Consider the following 19,308-nt stretch of genomic DNA (forward strand, 5'->3'; position numbering starts at 1 on the left):
ATTAGGCGAGGAGCGTGGACATATTCAGCAGGTTCCCAGGATCTCTCTTGGGGGCCGTAGCCTTTCCAGTCAATTAGGTAAAATAGTTTAGATTTGGAGATCTTGGAGTCCAGAATGCTTTTGACTTCAAACTCGAGTTCTCCATCAACTAGGATGGGTTTTGGAGATTTAGTTAGTCGGGTTTGAGGTTGCACGGGTTTTAATAGAGAGACGTGGAAGACCGGATGTATCTTCATGTGCGGGGGCAAGTCCAACTTGACCGCTACTGGGTTTACTATGGTAGTGATGGAATAGGGACCAAGGTATCTTGGGTTGAATGTGCGTGGCCCTTTTAGAGGTAGATATTTGGTGGATAACCAGACTTGATCCCCTACTTGATATTGAGGGGCTTCCTTCCGATGTTGATCTGCTCCTTTCTTGTATTGTTCTTTAGCCCTTTGAAGGTGAGAAACAGCTTCCTCAGAGACTTGGGTGATTGTAGAATGCAGGTAGTCTACTGCTGGTGTTTCAAGATCTTGGAGGGGATCCAACTCCGAGGTTCGAGGGTGACTGCCGTATAAAAGAAAAAACGGGGTTTTCCCAGTTCCCGAATGGACAGAGTTATTGTAGGCATATTCGGCTATCCAAAGGATGTCTTTCCAAGTTTTTTCAGTTTGTTGCAGCATGCAGCGTAAATACTGTTCCAGAGTTTGATTGGTCCTCTTGGTTTGTCCGTCGGTCTGAGGGTGGTGACTGGTCGATAGTCTCACATCAATATGAGCCGACCGACAGCAACTTCGCCAAAAATGAGAAATAAATTGACTACCTCGATCCGAAATTAGAACCGAAGGAAAACCGTGCAGTCGGACGATGTTTTCGAGAAATTCTCGGGCCAGAGTTGCTGCTGTTGGCAAGCCTTTGAGCGGAATGAAATGCGCCATCTTGGAGAATAAGTCCACGATTACTAGAATCGTATTGTATCCGGAGCATGGAGGTAGATCGGTGATGAAGTCCATAGAAAGCGTATGCCAAGGGCGAGGTGGGATGTCAATAGGGCGTAAGAGGCCTGCTGGTCTTTCCTTTTGACTCTTGTTTTGGTCCATACTCCACAGGACATTATAAAGTCTCTGATATCTTTTTTCCAAGACGGCCACCAGAAGTAGCGCTTGATCTTTTCTGAGGTCTTGGCCATACCGGGATGTCCTTCCATTAAAGAATCGTGATAACAAGAGATTACTTTTTTCTGTAAATCTGTGCTGGGCAGGTATAATCGTTCTTGGAAATACAATAAGTTGTCCTTTACTGCAAAGTCCTTTCCCTGCAGATGCCAATTCTGTATGTCTGCTGGAGTTACAAGTTGCCTGGCTTGATCCTTAACTTCCTCTATGGATTGTGTGGCGATTACACCCAGAATTCTTTCTTCGGGAATGATTGGTACAGGTTTAGGGTTGATCAAGTGTTCTTCCACTCCCATCCGAGAAAGGGCATCAGCTTTACCGTTTTTTGTACCAGGTCGATAGGTAATTATGAAGTCAAACTCGGCAAAGAATAATGCCCAACGGAGTTGTCTAGAGGATTGGGCTTTTGCGGTTTTCAAATATTGCAGGTTTCGGTGATCCGTAATCACAGTAACGGTGTGTCGGGCCCCCAGCAGATAATGCCGCCAAGCCTTAAAGGCAGACTTGATAGCCAGAAGTTCCTTGTCAGTAATCGTGTAATTGATTTCAGGAGGCGAGAATTTGCGGGACCAAAATGCCACGGGATGCAACTGATTGGTTACCGGGTCCTTTTGTGATAGAACTGCCCCCATGGCAAGGCTTGAAGCATCAGTTTCCACGATGTAGGGGAGTTCGGGGCGAGGGTGTTTTAAGATTGGTGCAGAGATAAATTTAGTCTTCAAATCCTGGAAAGCTTGTTCCGCCTCGGTAGACCATTCAAAACGTTTGTTTTTCTTTAACAAGGCAGTGATGGGCTGGACTATTCGAGAAAATTCGGGGATAAACCTGCGGTAAAAGTTAGCGAAGCCTAACATGCTTTGCACACCTTTTACGGAGGATGGTGATGGCCATTTGAGAACTGCATCGACCTTCTTTGAATCCATACGCACTCCGCTAGGTGATAATATGAATCCCAAGAATTCAACTTCAGTCACGTTGAAAACACATTTTTCCAACTTAGCGAAAAGTTTGTGTTGACGCAATCTTTCGAGGACCATTTTCACGTGTTTCCGATGTTCAGATTCCGATGAAGAATAAACGAGGATGTCGTCAATGTAAACAACAACACACACATCTATGAGCTCTCTGAGGACATCGTTCATAAAATATTGAAAGGCGGCCGGGGCATTGCAAAGTCCGAAGGGCATGACCTGATATTCAAATAGCCCATATTTGGTGCGGAAGGCCGTCTTCCATTCATCGCCCTCTTTTACTCGTACCAAGTGGTAGGCTCCTCTAAAATCCAGCTTTGTATATATGCATGCTTTTCTGACTTGGTCCAGGAGTTCAGGGATCAAAGGTAACGGATATCTATTCTTGACGGTGATCTGGTTCAGGGAGCGATAATCTATACAAGTTCTAACGTCTCCTTCCTTTTTTGGAACGAAGAACAAAGCTGAAGAAGCAGGGGACTTGGAAGGACGAATAAACCCATTTGCCAGGTATTGATCCAGGTATTGTCGCAGGTGAAGGTTCTCAGGCTCGGTGAGGGCATAAATTCTACTACAAGGAGGAGTAGATCCAGGTATCAGGTCTATCTGGCAGTCATAAGACCTATGAGGAGGTAGAGAGTTAGCCTGATCCTTCCGGAAAACATCTTGGTATTCTAGGTATTCGGGAGGTAACTGGGGAGTCTCTGAAGAAATTGCTGCCAGTGCAACACCAGGTGGAGGGTGACAAGTAGAGACACATTCTGGAAACTGGACCGTTCTTGCTCGCCAATCGATCAGAGGATTGTGTTTCTCTAACCAAGGTATTCCTAGAATAATCTGAAACTGAGGAGCCTTGATCACATCGAACACGATCTTCTCATGGTGTCCATCTTGACTTACTAGCGTCACTTCTTGAGTGGTATGCGTTACTGGTCCGGAGGCTATCTCCGTTCCATCCACCGTAGTAATGACGTCCTTTACAGCCTTGGGACAAAGAGTTAGATTCATCCTCAAAACCATTTCATGATCCACATAATTGCCGATGGCACCGCTGTCGACGTAAGCTTCAATTGCATGTAATCGATCCGGATTATCAGGGCTAATGAGGACCATAGGTATCACGAAATGCGAGGTCACGGAACTGGTTTTCACGCTCAGCAAGAGGACCTCTATTCTTGTCGGGCGAGGTCGTTTCCCTGCTCAGAATTTGTAACTTTGGTAACTGCAGCTCCTACTGCCTTCTTGGCAGGTTTCACCGGACAGTCTCGAAGAAAGTGCCCTGAGTTTCCGCAATATAGGCATAATTGCAACTGTTTTCTCCTTTCCCGCTCCTTTTGTGTTAGAGGACCTTTCAGGCCCCCTATTTGCATGGGTTCCCCGGAGTCTATTCCTTTGGAAGGAGTTGGCGGTTTGGAAAATACTCGAGCATCAAACTTGGAACGATCGGCCTTCCTGTTCTGCAGTCTGTGATCTATTTGAACGACTAAGTCTATATAGTCCGAACAATCTTGTGGGGGATTCACTACTTGGGCTAACACATCTTTGAGCTCTCCACGTAGACCTCTATAAAACAGCGTAATCCTTTTGTCCTCAGGCCATTGAGTTTCCACTATCAGTCTGTTGAAAGACGCAATATAAGCCAAAAGGTCTTGATTACCTTGTCGCAACGAAAGAAGCTCATTGTCCAAGGCCTGCCCCTGTGAATGTCTTGCGAACAGTTATTACATACTGAGCTGAAAAGCTTGAAAATCATGGAGGACCGGATCATCTTGATTTACTAGAGGGATCGACCAGTCTGCCGCATTGCCACTAAGGTACGAAAGCACGAAAGCTACTTTAGCTTGATCAGTTGGAAAGGCTGCTGGCCGGCATAAGAAATGCAACCGGCACTGATTGATAAATACTGCAAACCTCTTTGGGTCACCAGAAAATCGTTCGGGCGGAGCCAGAGGTACATTCCCAGGTAGGTTGATCTGCACTGGATTCATAGAGGATGTAGAAGGAAGATTTCCCCCAGATGCGGGTAACGGGGTCTGTCCGGCTTCTGACTGTAGCAATTGTCTAGCGAGATCATCTGTTCGCTCCTTGGAAATAATCAGTTCCCTTCTTAGAGCGTTCGTTTCCTGACGGGCTGCATGCACTTCTGCCCTTAGTTCTCCAAGCAACTGGGCTAGCTGGTCGGTATCCGAGGTCTCCATAGCGCCTGGACGGGAGTTTTGCGGTAGGCTTTGCGTTCTGTAACGCTCACCTGATTCCCGTAGAGGCGCCGGTCTTGACTGGGCGTATACCATATCTTCAAAGGTGATGTGTAACACACGGCTGGCTCTTTGGGCTGGACCTCTGTGCACTGTATGTCTGACTCGAAGGGTAAGATGTCTGCAGATAGAAAATATGGGATTAATGAACTGGGTTATTGAATGTCTCTCTCTTCTTCCCTTTCTCTTCTCCTGTAGAACCCCAAAGGTTAACGCTCTCACCTTAGGTAAGTGAACGCCGTGCTCTCCATCTGCCTCGGGGCAGGGTGCTGTAACCAGTTTCTTCACTGGATAAGGGGAGCAGGCCTCTTGACTTCAGAGGACTGCTGTCCGTCGTTTACTGCACGAACGGTAAGTTTCGAGTAATTCTAATGTCTTTAAAAGTCTTTAGTAATGATGTCTCTTGTTTTGCAGGGTTCCGGCGATGGCGGATGACGGGCTGAAGTGAGTTGAAGATGGAGCCCGTGTGATGAATAGAAGCGCCTGGAAGCACGTAAGTAAGCGCTTGTTGCCTGCTTCACGATGCGCTCTAACTGTCTTTTTATTTTGCAGGTACAAGTTCGGAGCGGCTGCAGGGTGCCGGAATACCCACTGGGTTAGATGTGGAAAGGAGTAATGGCACGTGAGTATTAAAGTTCCCCAATGTCTTTAAATGCACCTTGTTTTGTCTTTCAGATGCGGGATGCAGCGCCGAAGGCCTCCGGAGCGTTCGAAGAGTTGGTAAGCTTTTGTCTTTCAGATGCCGGAATTCAGTGCGAAGACCTCCGGAGCGCACGAAGAGTAGGTAAGCCTTTGTCTTTCAGATGCCGGAATGCAGCGCGAGGCGTTGGTGACAGCCGATGGACCAGGTAAGTGAAGCGCTGTCACTGAAGACCGTAATGCTAACCTGTTCTTTCTTGTCTTTATAGGTGTTGCTGAAGACTGGATTCAGGATGGTAAGCCTTTTTCCTTAGACCCAGGATCAGATGCAGAAGACACGATGAGCGTTCTGCTGCAGAGGATGCAGAATAACGCAAAGCAAGATTCATCCATCGGGTGTGGTTTAAATAGCCTCCTGTAGTGCTTAGGTGTCTCCTTCCACAGCCACGCCTAGGTAAGAAAAGAGTTCCTGCTTTCCAGAAGAGTTCCAGTGTTCTGAACCTAGGGAGTGGCTCCTGCCCCACCCAACAGGAAAAGTAGTTCCAAACAGAAGAGGATTAGAGGCTCAACTGGCAGGCAAGTAAGCAGCATGGTCTGCTGCAGGTAAGTCCACCCAAGCATTATGAGCCCGGCGCTTCCAGCGCTGGGACTGGGCATATTTATGAGCCTGGTGCCACTGGCGCCAGGACTGGGTCCAAAAGGTCCCAATTGGGACTGGTTGGCACTCGGAACCTGGGTTATGGATCTGCTTCCAAGGGAGTTGGGAAAACCCTGACCTTTTGGAAGCAGAGATCATGACACCCTCCCCAAAACACCCTTGCAATATCAAACAAACAGCATTCACTTCCAGTGCATCTTGGCCTTGGAAGTCTGCTCCAGCACCTTAGGAGTCAGTGGGTGCTGCGAGCTGTGCCTTGGGGTGCTGGGCTGTGACCCCTCTGTGGGGGTGACAGAGATGGAGGGCTCAGAACCCTGGCCCTGGATATGCTGCAGGGTCAGCAGCATGCAGGCATTTGGGGACTCTGCAAAGGCTGATATTCCCTTAGTGTGTTTCCTTATCCTCTGCACGATCGTGATAATAGCAGCGGTGGCCTGGCAGAGAGAACAGTAAATCCGGCAGCATGACCCCTGCAGGCAGTCCCTCATGGCCTGCATGTGCTCCAGCTGCTAGTCCGCCAGTGTCTCAAGTGTTGCCTGGCACCGCTCTGTGGCCTCTAGCCATGTCCAAATGGCTGCCATTTTGTGCATGGGCAGAGGTGATGGGCTGTGGGGAGGGTTGGGGTTTAAGCATGTGGAGCAGAATCCCATGTCCTCCTCCTCCTCCTCCTCTTCCTCCTCCTCCTTCTCCTCTTCCTCCTCCTCTTCCTTCTCCTCCTCCTCTTCGGTGGTGCGGTCACTGCCAGTGCCATGATGGCGTTGGGACTCCTGATACACTTACCGAGATGGTGAGGAGGGTGTGCTGGTGCCCTGACATATGGGTGCCATAGCAGGGAATGCAGCCATGTGGCTAGCCACAGGGAACGGCTGTGGAGTGGCTATGGTAGCTTCAGTGGCAGCCTTGCCACCTGCATGGCTGGTGTAGAAGCCACTGGGCACTACTGTGGGTATGGTGCTTTCCTCCGCCCCTGCCAGAGGTTCCACTGTGGTGGTATATAATTGCCTTGCTGCCTTGCTGCCTTGCTCCTCCTCTTATTGCTGCTGCCTATGGGTCCGGCCTGTGCAGGGGTGGAGGTGGATCGAGTGGCAGCAGGGGAGGGTCTGGCCTCTTCACTGTCCGTGGACTGTGTACCTGTTGGGAGTACAATGACATGCTGTCAGACATCTTGCAAACATGTCAGCGGGCTTGCAAGACACTCATGCAACATTGTGTGTGTTCTACATACACACATTTTGTATGATTGGCATGGGTGGTATTAGGCCAATTAGTGCTGCTACTGCTAGGTGGAGGTAGTGTCTGCTGAGGGTGCACACGGTGCATGCAGGCGCACGTTGACTGTTGGTCTTCCAAGGTCACTTGTTGTTGTGGGTGTGCTGGGGCTTCACTTGCCAACATTTTTTATTTATTCATTGGACATTTGTATGGTGCCGATACACAAGTGTTTCCAGTCACCACAAGACAAAAAAGGGGTGTGGGAGGGGGCATAGGAAATAACAACAGTAACAGCTGTACTAGGTCCTGTGACATTCTTACCATGCAAATGCAGATACAAAAGTGCACGGGAGGCTGGAGTAGGTGGCAGGGCTGGGAGGGGGTTAGGTGCAGGAGTGGGGGGCCCAAGGAACTGAGCAAGTGCTGAGGGGAGCCATGAGGGCAAGGGGGGACAAGGGTGATGCACGGGGTGGACCATATTCGGGCTAGTCTGGGGAAGGGTGCTTGCTCGAAGGCAAGTGCTGATAAGGTATGCTGGGGAAGACTGGTCGAGGATGGTCTGGCCCCTCTAAGAGTCATAAGGGACCAAGCACAAGTCGCAACGGCAGAAGGATATTAGCACGGGAAGGGGAGAGGGAAGGAGGAGGAGAAGAGGAAAGTCTTGAGACATTTCCGGACCTTAAGAAGATCCGGCTCAAGTGTGAGGGGGACAGGGAGGCCATTCCAGAGGGATGTTCCTGCCAAGGAAAGGGATCTACCTCCCACTCCCTGCTTAGAGAAACATCTGACCTGCAGAGAGTTGGAGCTAGAGGACTGAAGAACTCTAGCAGGGAGGTATTTAGGGAGGGAAAGCTGGATGTGGAGAGGTCCGAGGCCCCAGACAGCCCTGTGGATGATGCACAGGGTCTTGAATTTGATCCTTGCAGTCACCGGGAGTGAGTGGAAGGATTTTAGGGCTGGAGATATGCGGTCCCTTGGCTTGAGGCCAGGGATGAGTCTTGCAGTCCTATTCTGGATTAGTTGCAGAGGGTGAAGGGAAGATTGAGAAAAAGGCTGTTGCATTAGTCCAGTCTTGAGAGAACCAGAGCTCTGGAGACCTTGAGCTTCTGGAGGAAGCTGAGGAAAGGGAGAAAGCCTCTGAGGAGGTGAAGCTGAAATTTGGACTTCTTGGCAATGTCTGTGATGTGCGTGGAGAAGGAAAGAGAGATATCAAAGGTGGCCCCAAGGTTTTTAGCCTCACAAGAGGGTGAGGGGAGGGGACCCAAGGAGGGTGGCCAGAATGGGGGCAGAGGGGCAGCAGCAGGTGTCCCAATGAGAAGGACAGAGACCATTAGCAGAGCACCACACCTGAATAGCCGTCAGGCAGTGAGGTATGAGAGAGGAAGGAGAGGAGGTAGAGGATGGAAGCTTAAAGCAGAGCTGCATGCCATCAGCATAACACTGGAAGTGAGGAGAGAAGGTGGAGATCAAGTGGGCCAGAGGGGAAAGGTAGATGTTGAAGCGCCATGGCGATAGGACAGAGCCATTAGGGACACCACAGGAAAAGAATGAGGTGGAGGAGAGGAAAGGGCCCAATTGCACTTGGGAGGGTCGATTTGAAAGGAAGGAGGTCAACCATGCCAGTGCCTGGTCCGTGATGCCTAGGGTATTTTTAGGAGAGGGTTCACAAGAGAGTGCTTGAGGGGTTGTGGGAAAGAGCTAGTGGCAAAGCAATGGTTACAGAGGTCAGCCAAGGAAGGGGCGAGAGAGAAGAGATGTTGTTGTTGATAGTTCCTGTAAGAACAGGGGGGCACCTGTTTAGAGGAGACTTTGATAGAGCGGACTACTCTAGCGACCTCATCCGGTGCAATGGGAGAGAGGGAGGAGAGTATGTGGGGTATAGGTGGGCCAAGGCAAGTAAGAGAACAGGGAGGGGTTAGGGGGGAAGTAGATGACAGTGAGGACCGGATGTTCTGAATTTTGGTGGAGATGTTGGAGGCCAGTGCAGAGGGCCTGGGAGGGAGGAGGAGAGTAGGAGACTGCAGTATGATTGGCAAGTTCCTTACAGATTTTGAAAAGTTCAGCTGGCCCCAGTGATGCAGGATTATTGGACATGAGCCCTCTTCTTGGAGTGGATGGCAAGACAATATTGGCTTTGGAGCAGGTGGCAGGCCAGTTTGTCAGAGGATGTACCTGAGGCCTGCCACTTCCGCTCATCAGCTTTACAGTTGCTTTTCAAAGCTGCCAAGTCGGAGTTATACCAAGAGTTGCATTTGTAGGTAGGCTTCATGTGGATCCTCATGACAGGGGCAAGGATGTCCAGACTGTAAGAGATGGAGAGATGGGGGTTAGCCAGAGCAGAGTCGGTAGGAGAGTCAAAGACAGGGGGGGAGGAGGGATGAAGGTGGCGGAAAATGCAGTGACTGACACATGCTTCATCGGTCGAATGACGGGGAATAAGACTGGCAGTGCGTGCAGACTCATCGTCGGGGGTCAGGGAGCTCAAGGTGGGATGAGAGGAGAGAGCGGTCAGACCAGGTGAGAGGAGTAGTTAGAGGGTTGGAGAGGGATGTCTCTTGAGATGAGAGCATCCGAGGTGTGTCCGGCAGAGTGGGTTGGGCCAGAGAGAAGAATTGCGATGGAAAGAGAGTCACAAAGGTCACCAAAGAGTAACGTGGCCAAATCCGGAGAGTCAAGATGGATGTTAAAGTGCCCAAGGAAGAGAAGTTTGCAGAAGGAGGCCAGGAGGGAGGAGGAGAGGACCGCCCATTCCAAAAGGAAAAGGGGGGTAGGTCCGGGGGCCTGTAGATAGTGGCAAGAGTGAGGGAGAGGGTAGGAGAGACCGACAGCCTACAGACAAGGTACAGGAGGAGAGGGATTGAGTGGGAATGATGGTGGCCGTAACCCACTCAGGGAAAATTAGGGCCACTCCGCCCACAGACCGAGAGGGCCTGGGATTGGACTGGATCTTGTAGCCTTCGGGGAGAAGAGTGTCAAAAGCAGTGACAGAGCTGGGCTTGAACCACGTCTCAGTGAGAGCAAGGACATCATGGCCAAGGTCTTCAAGGAGGACACAGATGTCAGAGGAGTGTTTGACAGAGGAGCGAGAATTGAGGGTAGCTAAGTGAAGCTGGTTTCCCCTTTAAATGTTTTCTGGGGGTGCAGGGGCGGGGTACAGGGGAGGGGAACCACCACCGTAGGGGGGATGGAGGAGGATGAGAGACGGTGGGGTGGCAGGAGAGGGGGGAGTTAAAAATAGACGGTAATAGACAGTGCTCCGAAACTGTTCTTTGAAATGTTAAAGCACACGTCCCCATTTGACCAGTGGATATCAGTTTCTACTCAATTGGCTGTCAACCGGCATAACTGCAACCCTTGATACATGTGTTGCAAGTTGCTCCCTTCCTTCTTCTCTTTCCCCCGTCGGTGTCACAGTTCGGCTACTTTTTTGGTAACCTTCTATCACTGAGTCTATATAATGAGCTCATATTCATACAGTAGACTTCGTCTGGAGCGAGAAACGATATGGCATACCAGAAAGGGCGAGCAGGTCCTGCATCCCTTCCTCCCTCTGGCATCGAACACCTGTTTTCCAGTGCTTCAGTATAATTCTTCTGGCCACAATCGAGGCCCTGAATGACCATCTTACTGCTCTGAGAACCCGTATCATCTTGGCAGTGGTCAAGAAGCTCATATATGTTCAACGCTGCCAATTGCAGAGAACGGGAGAGGCAGAAGAGAGCAGCAGAGATGGAAGAGAGCAGCAGAGATGGAAGAGAGGAAGAGAAGTAGAAGAGAGCGGGAGAGCGTGGGAGAGCTTGGAGAGTTGGGGAGATGTGGAGGGGAGCGGGAGAGATGGAAGAGCATGGGGGAGGTTGAATAGAGCAGGAGAGGTAGAAGAGAGCAAGCGAGGTAGAAGTGAGCCAGAGGGTATCATGTATTTGCGTCTTTAGAATAGATTCAAGATTCGAAGACCACTTCACCACCCTGTGGTATCTCAGGTGTTCTCATTCTCTCAACCTATACTTGAATTTCAGGCACTCGAAATGGACCAGGTCACCAGTAAACATAACATCCATACATTTCTAAAACCCACCTGTTACCAGGACCTCCTGTTTAAAGGGTACGGGTTTTTCATATGGAGGTCCAAATCGAGGAAAGGTTTCTCATGTTATATGGATATTGCTTTGAAGGAACACCCACGCCTCCATAAAAATTGTATATGGAACCTGTATATGGTTGTGCTCAATCTATTGCACCACATTGAGTTTTTAAATACAATATGTTGTTTCATGGCTACCACAAATAACATGCGAGTAAAGGTTATCATACAGCATTGTGACATTTCCACAGGCCTACAATCCAAACTTTAAAGCATCATTTATACACAGCCACCAAGCACTGTAAGTCCCCAAATCCAGCCAGCTGGTGTGACCCCTGAATGCTGAGGCAGCGGGTGGCACTGGCAGAAACTGAGCCCAGTGATGGCAGTACTAGTTTAAGATTCTCATAGTGGGTGCTTGCAGCTCCTTTGGAATATTTTGGGCCCTGTTAATTATTCTTTTTTGTTACGAGTTAATAAATAGAGGTGTACAAGTTATGTTGAGTTTGTGGGGGAGATTGCATAGGCAAGCTATCATGAGTGGTGTCCTCTTTCCATAGCCCACCTGTTCTGGGAGTCTTCCAATGGGAGGCAGTCATTTGCAGTGTGATCCAGCCATCATGTCTCTATGATTGACGCCATTTTGTGTCACTGTTTTTACCTTATGTTGGAATTGAGCTATGTAAGCATCTATGGGGGCCATAGTGATCCTAGTTCATACCCGATCCATGCAACGAGTGTGCGGCCACTGTTGCAGGCACATCGTTAGCCATGTGCATGCTTAATTCCCCACCCTGTTGAAACCTCGGGACATCCCTGCCTCCCGGCCGGCCGGAGTTTGTGCTGTGTTTGTAGGAAATGTTTACTGTAAATATCGGAAGTGAATTGCTGCGAAAAGCTGTTAACCCAGAAAGAGAAGTGATCCACCACCATTGCACAACCTGCAGCAGTGGCTTCTCAGCATTTGGTGGGGGAAGCAGCAGGTGTCCACAATCACACGTGCCTGATGCAGGGGGTGAACCCTAATAAAGAGCAACGGGTGCGTGCATGTCTTGATGTACGAATGGACTGACACTCTGGTCGGTGGCTGTGAGTGATAGTGTGACTTACAAATGTGTGATATGATGGAAGGGAAAAAGCATACTGAAAAGAGAAGGCCTGTCGGATCTTCTCGTTTTCGGCCCCTCGGTGAGAGATGAAGTTTGAGAAGATTCAATATGTTTAAATGCGCCGGGCATTCCTCTCCTAGTATGCTCTCCAGTGTCTAACACCAGCCCAGTGGGTTCCTCTGTCTCAGCTCCTGAAATGGCAAATGCTACATTGACAGTAGGCCCCGTGATGTACCTCTGGCCCAAGTACCTCAGCCTGGTAACATGCACTGAAGCACAAGCGATAGTCAGAGGGGAAACATCAAGAAAACACCTCAGAGAGATGGTAGAGTGACACTTGAAGGCTAAGCTGGGGCTGGTTGATACATGGATGCAAACACCTCACAGACAACCGAGAATGCCTGCAGTAGGCCTCAGCCTTCCAGCACTACAAGCTTCCCAATAATCAAGACACATCCGCAACAAGGAATGGAGGGGCCCAGAGAAGGCCAACATCCCATCCCCAGGCATTGACTTGAAAGTAAAAGGTCCCTTAAAGGTTTTTGAGGATGATCTGCTGGACACGACTAAGCAAATTCTTTTTTGGTCGTACTTAAGTCTCCTCTTGGCATAAGATTCCAACTGATCACATTAATACAATGGTGCAGACAGTATTAAAACGCTCCCACGTGGCTGGCATGGCTGGGATTTGTTCTCTTCTTACTGGAATCTACGCAGGAAATACCTCTCAATACCTTCTTAAGGACATTTGGGTGCTAATACTGAGTTTATAGGGAAACGGTTAATTTTCGCATGCAACATCCCTTTTCCCTTGACCCATAGCTCTGTAACTGGTATCTCATGGTTCAGCTTGGAGACATTTGTAACCTCGGTCCAAATAAAACACAGCTAGGTGGGGGTTACAACCAAATATATATCACACGTGTAGGGAAGAATGAAAGAAAACACACAGAAACCATAGGTCACCTAGACAGTTTCTTTAATGTGTGTTGGCACTTTAGCGCCTTACTGTTATGCTTACCTTGTTTGTCCGTTGACTGCACCATCTCTCAGGGAAATCTTTGGAATGCTGGAGTACAATTAAGAAATATTACCCAAGCAGAGGGGGCATTAACGGGCCAGGAAATGCCCCGGGCCAGGCAGAAGCCCAAGAAAAGTGAGGGCTTTGCAGTTAGTCCGTGGCATTACTATGCCCAGTAATGCCCCACGCTAGGGTAATATTGCTATTAGTATCCGGCACGATGTACCAATCGATTTTTTTTTTAAGTTGAGAAATGGACGTGCCCGTTTCTCAACTTAAAAAAAATATATTGGCCACCTTGGATCCGGAGAAGGCACTACGTAGTCCCTTCTCCATTTCCATGGCGGCCATTCAAAAGTGAAAAGAAAATAAACAAACAAGATGCCCACCATGGAACGTGGAGAAGGGACTACACATAGTCCCTTCTCATTTTCCATTGCAGGGTCAGTGACATGCCAGGAACACTAGTGTTCTCGGTGCAGGAGAAAGACAGAGAAGCGCAGGTAAGAGAGGTGGGGGTCAGAGGAGAGGAGATGTTGCAAAGGGGTTGTGGGGGGATGTGGGGCAGCCCGCACTTACCAGTGATCTGGTGGGGGAAGATGGAGGCCTCCAGCTCTGAGCAGGAGCTACCATGTGGTAAAGCCCCTGTTCTGAGCCTCATCATCGGCTGGGAGGCCTAAACCACCCCCTCACCCCTGAGTACTATTGTACAGTAAGCCCAACAGGTGACTGGACAGTGGATTGGGCTTGGACAGAAGGGAGCAGTAGAGGCAAGAAAAGAAACATTAGGACCATTGTTGAATGATGGAGATGGAATAGGAAAACTGAGTGACTCAGTAGAGAGCTGCGGTCTTGAGCTGTGAATTTACATGAAGCCTACTTCTACATCTTCTTAATCCCAAACAGAGATCTCTGCAGTCTTCGCCATTTCAAAATATCGACTAGATCCTGATCAAGCTTTTTAAATGTACTGGTAAATACATTTGCTAGGAGAATTTGTAAGCTTAGTGCCCATTTAGCCTCTCCACCCCACTTGACATTTATTCTGGGTGGTTTGGTTCTTCAAACATCTCTTTTTTTCCGTCCAAATGTTTTATCTTCACTTTATCTGAATTAAGTCATTGCGTGGCTACTCTCTCTAGATGACTTGGGATCCGGGATCAAATGACAATGTCCACCATGTGCATTGGAGTGAACCTCGCTCTTTGATGCACGGCGAACCATGCTTGTCTAGATTTTTGTTCTTTTAGCTTCTTTTTATTTATTTTAATAAGCTTTCAATGCATGCGTTTGCCTGACATTTTTATTCTGTTTTCTCTGATTTCCTTGTAACCTCCTTTGGGGTTCTCTGAATTTGCTTGGGCTTGTCTGAATTCTGGCAATCTAAAATGGCGCCCGCGCTGAGGCGTTTGATTGAGGTCTTTCGTTGGGTGATGCCATGTGATGAACTGCAAAGGTTGCAGTGTAGGACCTGCCTTGTGCCATGGGGAACTTTTCTTGTGTCTCTTTTATTTTAGTTACTTCTTTTAGCTTATTTTGTTTCTTTGCAGTAGACCGTTGAGTCCTGTGTTTTCATGGTCCTTTATTTTCTCTGATTTTCTTGAAGCCCCTTCGGTCATGTCGCTTTTACATGAACTGACCGATTGCCAGTCACCACATGACTTAGTGCGAGAATACAGCTGTAAGGCCAGCACTCCTCCAAGCATGCACGGGCAGCCTACCAAGGGGACACCCATCTGCACGCGTATGTGGCGCGCCATTGGGAAGTACAAGCAACTGCGCGGCTTACACCAAGGTTGTCTGTCCGTAAGTATTCTTCTACATTTCCAGGACTCCCTTCTCACTTGCTTGTGTGCTTTCGTGCCCAGATCCGGTGGTAGGCCTTAACAGCTAGGCCAAGGCCCCATCCCAATTATCTTCCTCCTGACTCCTTCTTTCCAGGCCTTCTGTCAATAGGATCTGTCAACCCAATTGCTACATAATTAAAGAACAAATATGAGGTTCATAAATATATTGTTAATATTAACCGACTTCCCTTTCATCTTCGAAAGCTAGCTTACGGACCACAGTGCCCTGATCTAGCGCATGAAATCCCGTTTAGGTATTAAATGTGTTCTATTAATTGCCCCCATTAGCCTCAGGAGAGTGTTGTTTAAATAAACTATCATATCATGGAAAGTTGGGAAGATACAATTGACTTGATATAAAGGGAATGCGGTTGCATAAATAGGTGCGCGTGTATAGATCTAACGGAAAGCTGATCACGACAGAGGGAACATTAGAAAACTTGTGGTCATTTTTCCACTGATGGCAGCTTATAATACCTTGGAAGGACGTTTGAATTAGTGAAAGCATGGTTGTGTGATGGCCCTGAGATATGCATGGGAAACCCTTGAAGTGTGGAGCCAAGTAGTGACAGATAGTGTTTTTAAGTACCCCCCTGCACGCCCCCAGGCTATGAACTTGGACTGCCAGGCCAACTCTCGAACGTGACAGGGTCAAGGTTCTGCTGTGTAATGAAGGTGAATGCGGGGGAACCATTGTGGGAGAGGGGGAATAGGGACGAGGAAGTGACAAGCGCCCTGCAAGATCCATGGCCTCTTCCTGGTGATGGAATCACCAATGCGAGATATGGGACCTGTGTGATGTTAGGGAATTGCGTTTGGGCTGCTTCCATGTGCTATTCTTGTTCTGTTAACAGCTATCTTAGGTGATGCAGTAATACAAGGCCCATTGAATTATACCTCCCAAGGGAAGCAGAGAAATTCACTGGGAGAGAAATTAATTTAGAGGTAAGGTTGTAAAATGGTGCATTGCAGGATAGCTAAGTGAATGGACATTTCCACATAAGGACATCACTTTAGGCCGGCACCTATCCATGTATGCAGTAACCAATCGAAAATCTTTCATGCGAAATGGCCGAGTTATGCCAGTGTACCTGATGCTCCGGGGTGGTCGTGATTTGAGGCCTTCCTGTACACTGCATAGGTGTGACCACCCAAAGCACATAGGAGCAAGAGAGCAAGCGCTCTTCTACTTCTTCCCTAGGCCATGAATGGCCATGCTCTATAGAAAGGAAAGCTGGGGGGAATTATGGGCACTCTGAAATGAGGGCGAGTTTTAAACTGTGGCCTGTGCCGAGCTGCCTGGAAGTTCTAGAGGCCTGCTAGGAGCTTCATGGGGATGTCAATAGGTGTGTTGGGGGATTGATTCCTCTTGGCCTGAGATGGGGGCTCTTCTGGGCATTCATCCGCATAAACCAGCTGTGTTAATCTTTCTCAACCTTAACTGTACTTACATTGTCTTGTTAAAAGAAGGCAGCATGCTAATCTAATGTACAGCAAGGGTGTAGAGTCTTCTTGCCACTTTACATTTGTAGGTCTACTTTGGGTGTCATGGCCTTTTGTTATGTTGTCAGAGTTTTGATTGAGCACAGCATTCACCCGCAGGAATCTTAGTGCTGTTTAATGGATGTGCTTTTAGGAGTCAGATATTAATACTCAAACTTGGGACAATTTAAAAATAAATGTTTTTAGATGTTTTATGAAAGTTAACAAATTAGGTGCGCTATAAAATGATGGGGGTTAGGAGTTCCAGATCTTTGCTGCCTGTATTGTAAACAAGCGTCCACCTTTTGTCTACTTCTTGCAGGGAGGAATGATTAGCTGTCTTATTTGATTAGTTCTTAGTGATCGTAGTGTCCCTGAAGGCTCTTTCCTCTCGCCGTGGCTTTTCAACATCTTCCTTGCCCCTCTGGCCATCTTGATGTCCACCTTCTCTCCTCACTTTCAGTGCTATGTAGATGACACACAGCTCTCCGTCAAGCTTCCTTCCACTGCCTTCTCTTCTTCCACTCTCATTCCTGACTGTCTGACTACTATTCCGGTATGGCGCGCTGCTAACAATCTATGCCTTAATGCTAGTAGGACTCAGATCCTTCTCATTGGGAACCTTGCCCCCTAATTCCCTCTGACTATCTGGCCAAACTCCATAGGTCCCCTCCTCTCACCCTCTTGTGAAGCTAAAAACCTTGGCGTCATCTTTGACTTCTCTCTCTCCTCTCCTCACATTGCAGACTTTGTCAAGAAGGCCCACTTTCAGCTTCACCCCTTTCTTCACCTTCCCCCAGAACTCAATGTCTCCAGAGCGTTTGTCCCCTATAGGCTGGACTTCTGCAACAGCCTCTTCCTCAATCTGCCTTTATCCTCCCTTCCTCCACTTCAACTAATCCAGAATAGGACTGCAAGACTTATCCTTGGACTTATCCTTGGCCTCAAGCACAGGAACCACATCTCCCCAGCCTTAAAATCTCTCCACTGGCTCCCGGTGGCTGCGAGGATCAAGTTCAAGACCCTCTGCATCATCCAGAAGACTGGGATCCTGCTAAATTCAGCTCGCTCTCCCAACATACCGCCCTGGAGATGGGGGGGCCTAAAAACCTGCCTGCACCAAATAATTCACAGCCCAGAAGGCCCTCGGGCTTCTACCTCCAACTCCCTGCCGATCATACACTTTACCAAGTTGTGAGTGGGGGAGGTAGATCTCTCTTGAAAATTTATTTATTTATTTGTATTTACATAGCACACTTACAGCCCAGGGGCATCGAGGTGCTGTTACATGAAATTTTGTAGGCAATTTTTATTAAGTGGTTAACAGGCGACCAGGTGGTCTCTTGGTTACAAGTACATTTAGAAATAGATAACTAAATACAGAGCAGGTGAGTTACGATAAAACATACAGAAGTGCAGTTATTATTACACAGTGACATTGCCAGTATTCAGATGAAAAGCTTGGTTTTGATTGCTTTGCAGAATGCTTGGTGGGACTCAATCAATCTAAGGTGAATGGGAAAGGCATTCCAGTGGGAGGCGGCCATTGTGGAAAAGGAAGAGCCCCCAGCGCGGACTCTTCTTGTCTTGGGAGTGAGAATCATGTTGGAGTACCCCTTCCTAAGAGGTCTTGCAGCGGTGTGTTTAACAATTCTTTGAACAAGGTATGGGGATGCAAGATCATGGAAGCATTTATGTGTGAGGGAGAGGGTTTTAAAGACAATTCTCTCTTTAACAGGGAGCCAGTGAGCCTGCCTTCTAACTTCAGAGATGTGAGCTTTCCTAGAAGTTACAGTGGCCGACCTAAGGGCGTTGGTTTGAACCAATTGGAGTTTAGCCAGGTTTTTGCAGGACGTCCCAACAAGGAGGGCATTGCAGTAATCATGCCTTGATCCAATTATTGCCCTAGCAATGGTGAGGCAATTCTGGCGTGATAGGAAGGGTCTGGCAGCGTTAAGAACTTTGGAATAGTAGGCCGACGAGGAAGCAATGGCATTCACTTGTCTATCCATGGTAAGATCAGAGTCTATGTACACTCCAAGTGTCTTGACGTTATTGGATACCTTGATGGGAATATTGTCAATAGTGAAAGACCTGTACTGCTGATCAAGGTTGTCCAAGGTGGCGGGCGAACCGATAAGCAGAAGTTCAGTTTTCTCACTATTGAGGCATAGCCAGTTGTCCGCCATCCATTGCATAGTAGAGTAGATAGAGGTGAGAGTGTTCATATCTGCCTCATAGTCACCAGTGAGTGGGATTAGCACCTGTGTGTCATCCGCATAATTAGTATACGAGATGCACAAGGAGTCAAGGATGCTAAATAAGGGCCTCGTGAAGAGGTTGTATAGCGTGGGCGCTATGCAGGAGCCTTGTGGAACTCCACATTTGATGAGTCTCGGAGTGGCACAGGCCGAGTCGGAGAATACTTTACTTTGGTTGACATAATCTAATCCATCTCCTACTTTACTTTTACTTTAGTGCCACCCTCTGCCCCATTGACTGGCTGTCTGGTCTCTTCTGAGTCCTACAGGGCACCAGGCCATCCTTGCCTAGTCTACTACAACACCCCCCACCCAAACTGCACTTGCCCGGTGGCGTGTGTTTCCCTACCGAGCCTGGCCCACCCTTGTCCTCGCACTTAGCATGTGGTCCTCACTCCCTGCACTCCAGGAATCCCCTGGCACTTGCCCACTTGCCCTCCCCTCAGTACCTGCCTAGCCCCAGGGGTCCTCTTCCTCCCCTCCTCCTCTCCCCTGCACATGTAAGGCCTGCACTTCCCTCCCATCCTAGCATTATCTCTTCCACCCCGACCGGCACGCCCCCCCCAGCTGCCCTCCACCCTGCACTTCTTGTTACTGCATTTGCATGATCTGAAT

This window comes from Ambystoma mexicanum, chromosome 10 (assembly GCF_040938575.1).
Source record: "Ambystoma mexicanum isolate Mex_15411 chromosome 10, UKY_AmexF1_1, whole genome shotgun sequence".
NCBI classification, from domain to species: domain Eukaryota; kingdom Metazoa; phylum Chordata; class Amphibia; order Caudata; family Ambystomatidae; genus Ambystoma; species Ambystoma mexicanum.